Source organism: Ahaetulla prasina, chromosome 8 (genome assembly GCF_028640845.1).
Source record: "Ahaetulla prasina isolate Xishuangbanna chromosome 8, ASM2864084v1, whole genome shotgun sequence".
In the NCBI taxonomy this organism is placed as follows: domain Eukaryota; kingdom Metazoa; phylum Chordata; class Lepidosauria; order Squamata; family Colubridae; genus Ahaetulla; species Ahaetulla prasina.
Genome location: NC_080546.1, coordinates 3042769 through 3051306, shown reverse-complemented (window position 1 = coordinate 3051306; position 8538 = coordinate 3042769).

Sequence of the window (8538 nt, the reverse complement as noted above, 5' to 3'; positions counted from 1 at the left end):
TCATCCAAGTTGGAAGGGAGCCAGGCTAAAATTAATTGCCAGACTCAAAGTGAGGATGAAGCGATGTAGCCAGAACCTGCAGCTAGATAATCATTTCAGATTTTGCTCCTGGGAGATAGGAAGAAGAAAAAAAAAGAAAAGAGTGTTTGGTTTTTGAAAAGCACTTACTGTATAGTCTCTCTAGATCAATCACGATAAATGACTGAAAATGTTTGAAGCGTGCCAGAAATAAAGAAAGAATGAAAGAATGAACAAAGGGAAAGAAGAAAGAGAGGGAGAAAGAAAGAGAGGGAGGGAGGGAGGGAAAGAAAGAAAGAAAGTGAACAGCCCTGAGTCCTTCGGGAGAAGGGTGGTATAAAAATCTAATAAAATCTAAATCTAAATCTAAAGAAGAAAAAAGAAAAAAGAAAAGGGAGGGAGGGAAAGAGAAAGAAAAAGAAAAAAAGGAAAGAGAGAAAGAAAAAGGAAAGGGATGGAGGGAGGGATGAAGAAAGAAAAAATAATAAATTTATTTATTTTTATTTATTTATTTATTAAATTTTTATACCGCCCTTCTCCCGAAGGACTCAGGGCGGTGTACAGCCAAAATAAAAACAAAATATATACAATTTAAAACAACATTTAAAAAGAGCAAATTTTAAAGGCTGATTATTAAAATTTAGATTTAAAAATTTAAAAATATTAAGAATACCCAATTAAAATTCATCACTAATTATGCCAGTCCCGCTTTAATGAATAAATATGTAAATGAAAACGAATGAGTGAAAGAGAAAAGAAAGAAAAAAAAGGATGGATGTTTTGGCTTTTAAGCTATTTTTTTAATTATATAAATATCAGTATATTTTATCAGGTTTCAGTGGAAATGAGCCAGCGGTCTTTTAAGGGTCTTTTTTGTGTGCAGAAATGGATCTTGAGTAAAAAAAACAAAAACGGAGGAAGCAAAGACAGAAACTAGGAAGGGGAATGGTGATCTTTCTCTTAACTGGATTCATAGATGGATTAAACGCCCCTCTGGAAAACACTGGGGGCCACCGCTGAATTTAAATCAGCGTTTCCGATTAATTTAACCACCGCCGTTCCTTCGCAGCAAAATGTTCATTCTCACAAAATGCCTCTTTTGCAATCAGGTGGGAAATGTCAGGGCAGATCTCTCTCTCTCTCTCTCTCTTTTGTGTGTGTGTGTTTTTCCCAATGCTACAAACTAGAGAATTCCCCGAATTCCAGCTTTCAAAATGAGATTATTTTAGTACGCCACCTTATATTTTTCGCGCTGGAAAAACCGATGCGAAACAATAAAAATTCAAGCAACGTGACACACGTTAAAGGAACGTGTAGCAATTCTCGGATTTGATTCTACGGTTAAAAGGGATGTCTAAACACAGGGGCCCAGCTGTCACCATGACAACAGCCAAGGCACCTTTTAGATAATTCATCTTTTTTCCTGGCTTGCAAATGGAGCTTTCTAAGCCCAGAGATAAAGCTGGTGAGACCCCCACCCCAGTCCTCACGTTAGTCAGAGAAAGGGGCTACAAGCCAGATTGATGCCTGGCAAACCGATGTCACTCCTGGGGATGATGGATGACAGCGCTGGCATTCAAGCAGCAGCATCCGCAAGTTAGGTTAATCGGGTACCACTTTTCAGCTGCGGAAATCTATACGGCCACCAGAGGGCAGCATGGGGCAAGAGAGAATATTTGTATCTCTTGGTTGCCCTCTAGTGGTGATTTTAGTCTCCGTGCACGGAAGATGCTTTTCCTGCCACAGGTAGTCCTTGACTTACGATCATTTGTTCAGTGACGAGTGGAAGTTACAACGGCGCTGAAAAAAGTTATGCCCGATCCTCGCACTTCTGACTGTCGCAGTGTTCCCATTTGTCACGTGATCAGGGATTTGGATGCCAAGCAACTGGGATGCCAAAAGAAGCATGTAAAATTTTATTTATTTGTTTAATAAATGTACTTATTATATTTCTGTGCCGTTTCATCTCTCCTGCAAAGTGATTCTGGCCAGACTCCAATTGGGCACGACTCAGTGAGCACCTTGCTTAGCGATGGAAGTTCCAGTGGTCATAAGTTGAGGACTGCCTGCGCTGTCTCTATTCATCCAGCGTACAGGTAATCCTCGACTTATGACTACCCTTGGGACCAGAATTTTTTGTTGCTAAACAAGCTGGTTGTTATATCACCAATTTGGTGATCCTTTTTTTGCCATGGTTCTTAAGCGAATCCCTATGGTTGCTAAGTGAATGGCGTCATTAAACGAATCCAACTTCCCCCGTTGGCGTTGCATAACGGAACCCAGCTGGAAAGGTTGCAAAAGGAGGAAATCAACATGGCTCCAAGACTCAGCAACCACTGTAAATACATGCTGGTTGCCAAGCACCCAACTTTTGATCATGTGACCACGGGGATGCTGCGATGGTCATAGGTGTGAGGGCTGGTCATAATTCGAGGACTACCTAGGGAGATATGTAATTCCTTTTGTGAGCATCACAACACCCCTGAGCAAGTGGGCACCATTGCCGACTGAGATATAGTTTCATCAGCCTCTCACCGTAGGGATAACTGAATAAGAGAGTTGGAAGGGAACCTTAGAGGTCTTCTAGTCCAACCCCCTGCTCAGATTTCTATCTCTGGAAGGTGAAGGACCTCTCCTCTCCAAACGCTGGGTTAATGTAGGGGTGTATATCATGCATCCCAGAAACCCAGCTGTTGGGTGTCTTTCATGGAATTGCGTCAAAACTTAGCTGCAAGTTTACTTTTTAGGCAGGATTAGCCTCGTTGGGCTTTTAAATAAGACTTGTCCTTTTTTTTCAGATCATGCAAAAGAAGCATTTGATCCCCCACAAATGATTGCAAAAGAGACGGTGTTTACTGAGCCTGCTTAACACATTGCCCTAGACCAGTGGTTCTCAACCTTTATAGTGCTGCGACCCCCTTAATACAATTCCCCACAATGTGGCGACCCCAACCGTAAAATTATTTTCGTTTTGAATTTATCGTGCCTGAAGCCGTCTTGGCTAGCGATCTGAACTGCTTGCGATTGCCTTGAGGACGGAGGCATTAAAGCGGAGACTCCTCCCCTATTAAGTTTATCGCGCCTGAAGCCAGATGAGGCTAGCGATGGGGAGCGATTGCAGCTGGCTTGAGAGGGAGACATCAGAGCAAAGATTTCTCTCTTTTTTAATTCATCGCGCCTGAAGCCGAATTCGGCTAGCGATTTGAAGAGCCTGCAGCTGGCTTGTGGAGTCAACCATCGGAGCGCGATTCTTCGACTCGCAAGTATACTTCCCATATTTCCGATGGTCTTAGGCCACCCCTGGCAAATCGTCATTCGACCCCCAACGGGGTTCCGACCCACAGGTTGAGAACCGCTGCCCTAGACGCTTTAAAAATTATATTTGGCAGCGCAACCGGTGGCAAATTGAATAAGCTAAATAAATAAATATTTCCCCCCCCCCCTTACATCATGATGAGCCAATTTGAAATCCCCGTAAGGGAAAGGCAGGTAAGGCCTATGATGCCCAAACATCTGTGATGCAGGACACAGTTCTGTTTATACTAACTATTCGGTGTTTCCCAAGCTTTTAAGAGAGCTGGACTTCAACTCCCAGAATTCCCCGGCCAGAAGCTCTTAAAGTTGACGAGAAATACTGAGCTGTGTTAGGAGAAAGTGCTTGGAATGTCCTTCCTTTTCCTTGATGTGTTTGTTTTATGTATGTATTTATTAAATTTGTTTACTTATTTGCGATATTTATTTATTACATTGATTTGTTATATTTATTAAATTGATTTCCCCATTCTATTTTTTTATTTTTCGTATTTATTACATTTGTTTATTTTTCGTATTTATTACATTTGTTTATTTTTCATATTACATTTGTTTGTTTTTCATATTTATTACATTTGTTGGCCATATTTAATGCATTTGTTCTATTTGTTAAATGGAGTTATTTGACCTAGTGCAGGGGTCTGCAAACTTGGCTCTTTTAAGACTTGTGGACTTCAACTCCCAGAGTCCCTCAGCCAGCAAAGCTGGCTGAGGAACTCTGGGAGTTGAAGCCCACAAGTCTTAAAAGAGCCAAGTTTGCAGACCCCTGCCCTAGTGATTCCATTTTCTTAATTGCTACATTTATAAATTATTACGGTTTTTTGCCATATTTGCTTGCTGACATTTATTAAATTTATTTTTTTATTTTTCCTACGCATTGTTTCTTTTTTGCTGTGCATGCTTACCTGTTTACATTCATTTATTTTTTTCTATGCATTGCCTTTATTTCTTTGCTACGTTTATTGAATTTATTGATTTGCTGTATTTATGTACTAAATGGATTTGCCAGCCGTCCATAATGGTCGTGAAACGCCCGATCTTCCCTGCAGCTGGGTGTTTTTGGTGCCTCTCTCTCCTCTCCCACAAATGCCCTGCTCCTGACTGAACCCCCAAAAGCAAACAGGTTCGCACCCCTAAATATTGTGCCTGCTACTCCTTGACGAAGGGAGGTTTGTTTCTGCTGCTGTTGTTGTTCTGGGATGGAATTTTAGGTGGGTCAGATGTCAGAGGAAAAACGGCCATTTCAGATCCAGCCGCGTAGAGCAGGTGGCTGCATTCTTTTATTTCGATTTCTCAATTCATGTCGTTTACAGGGAGTCCTCGACTTACGCCCGTCTCATTCAGTGACCGCTCCAAACGGCACCGAAAAATGTGACTTGGGAACCTTTTTCACACTTAACGACTGTTGCAGCCTCCCCCGTGGTCACGTAACCAAAATTCAGATGCTGGGCAACTGACTCGTACTTATGACGTCCCTTGGTGGGGACGATCCCCTCTCGCGATCCCCTTTCGCGACCTCCTGACTCAAAAACTCAAAAGGGGGAAGCCAGATTCGCTTAATGACCGGGTGATTAGCTTAACGGCGGCGAAGAAGGGTGGCAAGGAAGGTCGCAAATGGGGGCCGAAGCTCCCCGAACAAGGGTCTCACTTAGCCGGAGAAATTTTGGCCTCCACGGTGGTCGTTAAGTCGAGGACTTACCTGTATCATAATCGTTCTCCATATCTGTTGCTCGGCTCGTTGTGTGAACCGGCTCGGGATGGTTTTAAGAGTCCAAAGAAAATATTGACAAATTGTGTGTGTGTTTGTGTGTGTGTGCACGCGTGCCAAACTCACACCTGGCTGCAGCCCATGCTTGGAAGGAAGATCCGGGTTGTAAGAACACAGTGTTGTTGTTTTTTGTTGTTGTTTTTTGGGGAGAAAGGAAATGGACCTGCGAAGATCAGAAGGGAGATCTTTGCACTTGTAGATTTGAGTAGGTGGGTTTCCCCCCCCCTCTTCTTAAGGCCAGTCTAATCCAACCTGGACCCTTCCAGATGTGCTGAGCTCGCTCCCAGAATCGCCCCCCTGGGTCCCCAAACATCTGGACGGTGCCCGGTTGGGGAGCAGCTGGTTTCCAGAGGTGCATGATTGGCAAAGGACGAGGTGAAGACGCAGACGGGGGAGGGTCTCCGATCTTTCCCCCCCCCACACCTGCTGAAGGGAAGCAACCAACGCCTCCATTTCATCCATTTCCTGGCGACCCTCTCGGGAGGGGGAGGGGGAGGGGGATCCGTCAGGAGACCATGGTTTTTTTTTAAAAACAAACAAACAAACAAACAAACACACGGGGGGGGGGGAGGTGGAGGGGGGCAGAATTTTTGTCTGTAAAATGCACTTTGATGTTGTTGCTCTTGAACTTTGCCGAATGTAAACCATGCGTATTTAAAACTTAAAAAGACACCAAGGAAGTGAAGAAAAAGACAAAAACTAAACTAAACTAAAAAAAAACCTACGAATAAGAGCTATTTTATGATTCAGTGTTGAATAAAGAATTCTTCAAACAAAGGGTGGCTTTGTTGGCCTCTTTGGAAGGGGGAAGACGACAACACACAACAACACACACACCCCGGGTGGACTTGGAGGGGATATGATTGCACGTGTGTGTGTGTATGTGTGTTAGTTTAAATGATCCCTTTCAAGTTGTGAGTCTTTGGGGACTAAGGTCATTGAGTCCAACCTGGGCCACTTTTTAAGACTTGTGGACTTCAAACGCCCAGAATTCAGCGTGGCTGGCTGGGGAATTCTGGGAGTTGAAGTCCACAAGTCTTTAAAAGTGGCCAAGGTTGGACACACCTGCTTTCCGGAACAATGTTTCCGACAGAGTAGCAAGAGCTGGAAGGCACCTCGGAGGCCTTCTAGTCCAACCCTCTACCGTTCCAGACAAATGGCTGTCCAGTCTCTTCTTCAAAACCTCCAGATGTGAAGCAACCACAACTTCTGGTGGCAAGCTGTTCCATTGGTCAATTGTGCTGACTGTCATGAAATTCTTCCTTAGTTCCAGGTTGCTTCTCTCCTTGATCGGGTTCCATGCTCCTTGTCCTGCCTTCAGGTGTTTTGCAGGCCAGGTGGACCGACTTCTTCTTTAGGGCGGCCCCTCAAATATTGCAACGCTGTCTTGTCCCCCCAATCCTCTTTTAAGCTAGACACGCCCAATTCCTGCAGCCATTCTGGTTCTAACCTCCTGTCTTGTAAATCCTCTTGGTTGATCAACTGTTTACCTACCTGGGTTGCCAAAAAGTACCTGGCAAGACACAGGCTGACAAACCACAGTTCCCCAGCGAACATCTGGTGGTGGGCGTTCGTTGCTTGGTTGGATGCTGGTTTAGGCGTTTGCGGGTTCTGGAGGGCATCTCCTGCAGCGCAAAACTGTTGCCGTGCAACTGTTTTGTGTGTTTGAGGCTGAACCCTGTGTTACCTTGGAGAAAGGAGCCGCTTTCGCGGGGGGGGGGGGGAGACTGGGGGCCCAGGTGTGCAAGGGAGGCAGGTGGGAGATGGAATTGGGCGATAGGTGTTTAAAGCTCCACACCATCCTGGAATCCAGATCCTGAGTGCCCCAAGGGGAAATGGAGGGGAGTCGGGCTGGTGATGATTATAGAACCCCCCCCCCCCAATTTTATATCCATTGCAAGGAGAGCTTGGATGATGCGTCTGTAGCTGCCATTCTATTTGTCTTCCTCCCCCTTCCTTCCATCCTGTTCCCTCTCCTCTCTTCCTTCTCATTGCTTTCTTTCCATCCATCCCATTCCCTCTTCTCTCCTCCATCCATCCGTTCCCTTCTCCTCTCCCTTGTTCTTTCCTTTTCCTATTTTTTCCTCCCTTCCATCCCGTTTCCTCCTCTCCCTTGTTCCTTCATTCCTTCCCCTCCCATCCATCCCATTCCCTTTGTTTCTTCATTCCTTCCCTCTCCTCCCTTCCACCCCATTTCCTCCTCTCCCTTGTTCCTTCTTTTCCTCTCCTTCCCTCCACCCATCCGTTCTTATCCCTTGTTCCTTCTTTCCCTGCTCCTTCCTATTTGATGAAGGTATCTTTTATGGACACTGAGCCAAGACAAATTCCAAGTGTGTCCAATCACTTGGCCAATAAAGAATTCTACGTTTTCCTTCCTTCCTTTCCTCCATCCATCCCATTCCCTTTGTTTCTTCATTCCTTCCTCCCTCCTTCCTACATTCCTCCTCTCCTTCCTCCATCCATCCCATTCCCTTTGTTTCTTCATTCCTTCCTCTCCTCTCTTCCTTCTCATTGCTTTCTTTCCATCCATCCGTTCCTTCTCCTCTCCTTCCCTCCCTCCTTCCTACATTCCTCCTCTACAACTCCATGGGTGGCTCATATTTCCAAGCCTCCCCCCCCCACCTCCGCCCCCCCCCCAGGATCCCTGCAGCTACATAAGTAGTAGTTACACAACATTCACCAAGAGCCTTTGATCTTGGCTGCTTTTCCTAACCTCTCTTAAGCTGCGGAAGTAATTAAACCTAGAGGTGTGTTTTAAGAAAGTGAGGCTTTTGCAGACAAATGTCCATTAAGGCCGCACAGCAGGGCGCTGGTTGTCAGTCTCTGGCTGGGGAATTCTGGGAATCGAAGTCCTCTTCCAATGGAGAAACCCCCTCGGAGTCTCTTTTAGATCTTGTCCTTAATGCAGCCAGGCCAATAAAACACCCGCAAAGCTGCTCTCTGGGTGGAGTGTGTCCCAGAAATGGGGAGGCAGTGATTAAAACCAGGGCATTCTTCTCCCAAAAACTTTGGATTGAAATTCAAAATTATAACACGGTGTGGAAAAAGCTTCCGGAGGGCCACCTGTTCCTTAAAGCCACCGAGAAAAACATGCAAAATTTGACCTGTATGGTTTCTTGCACACACGAACATGCACGGACATCATCGTGCGAGTCCCTACTGGGCTAGTTACACAAAGGGCTGGAAAAAAAGGAAGCAAACTATTATGGGAAAAGTTCCTTTTATCCTCCTTCAGTCACCCTGCAGGATCCAACAACCTGCGCAAGCCTCACTTTGGTATGGGAGGGAGGGAGAGGGGGAGGAGGAAAATAAAGGAAGGGAAATAGGAGTAAGGAAAACAGGAGGGGAGGGAGGAAGGGAAATGGGGAGGGGACGGAAGGAAAATGAACAGAGGGAAGAAAGGAAGGAAAACAAGGAAGGGGCAGGAGGAAGCAAAGGAG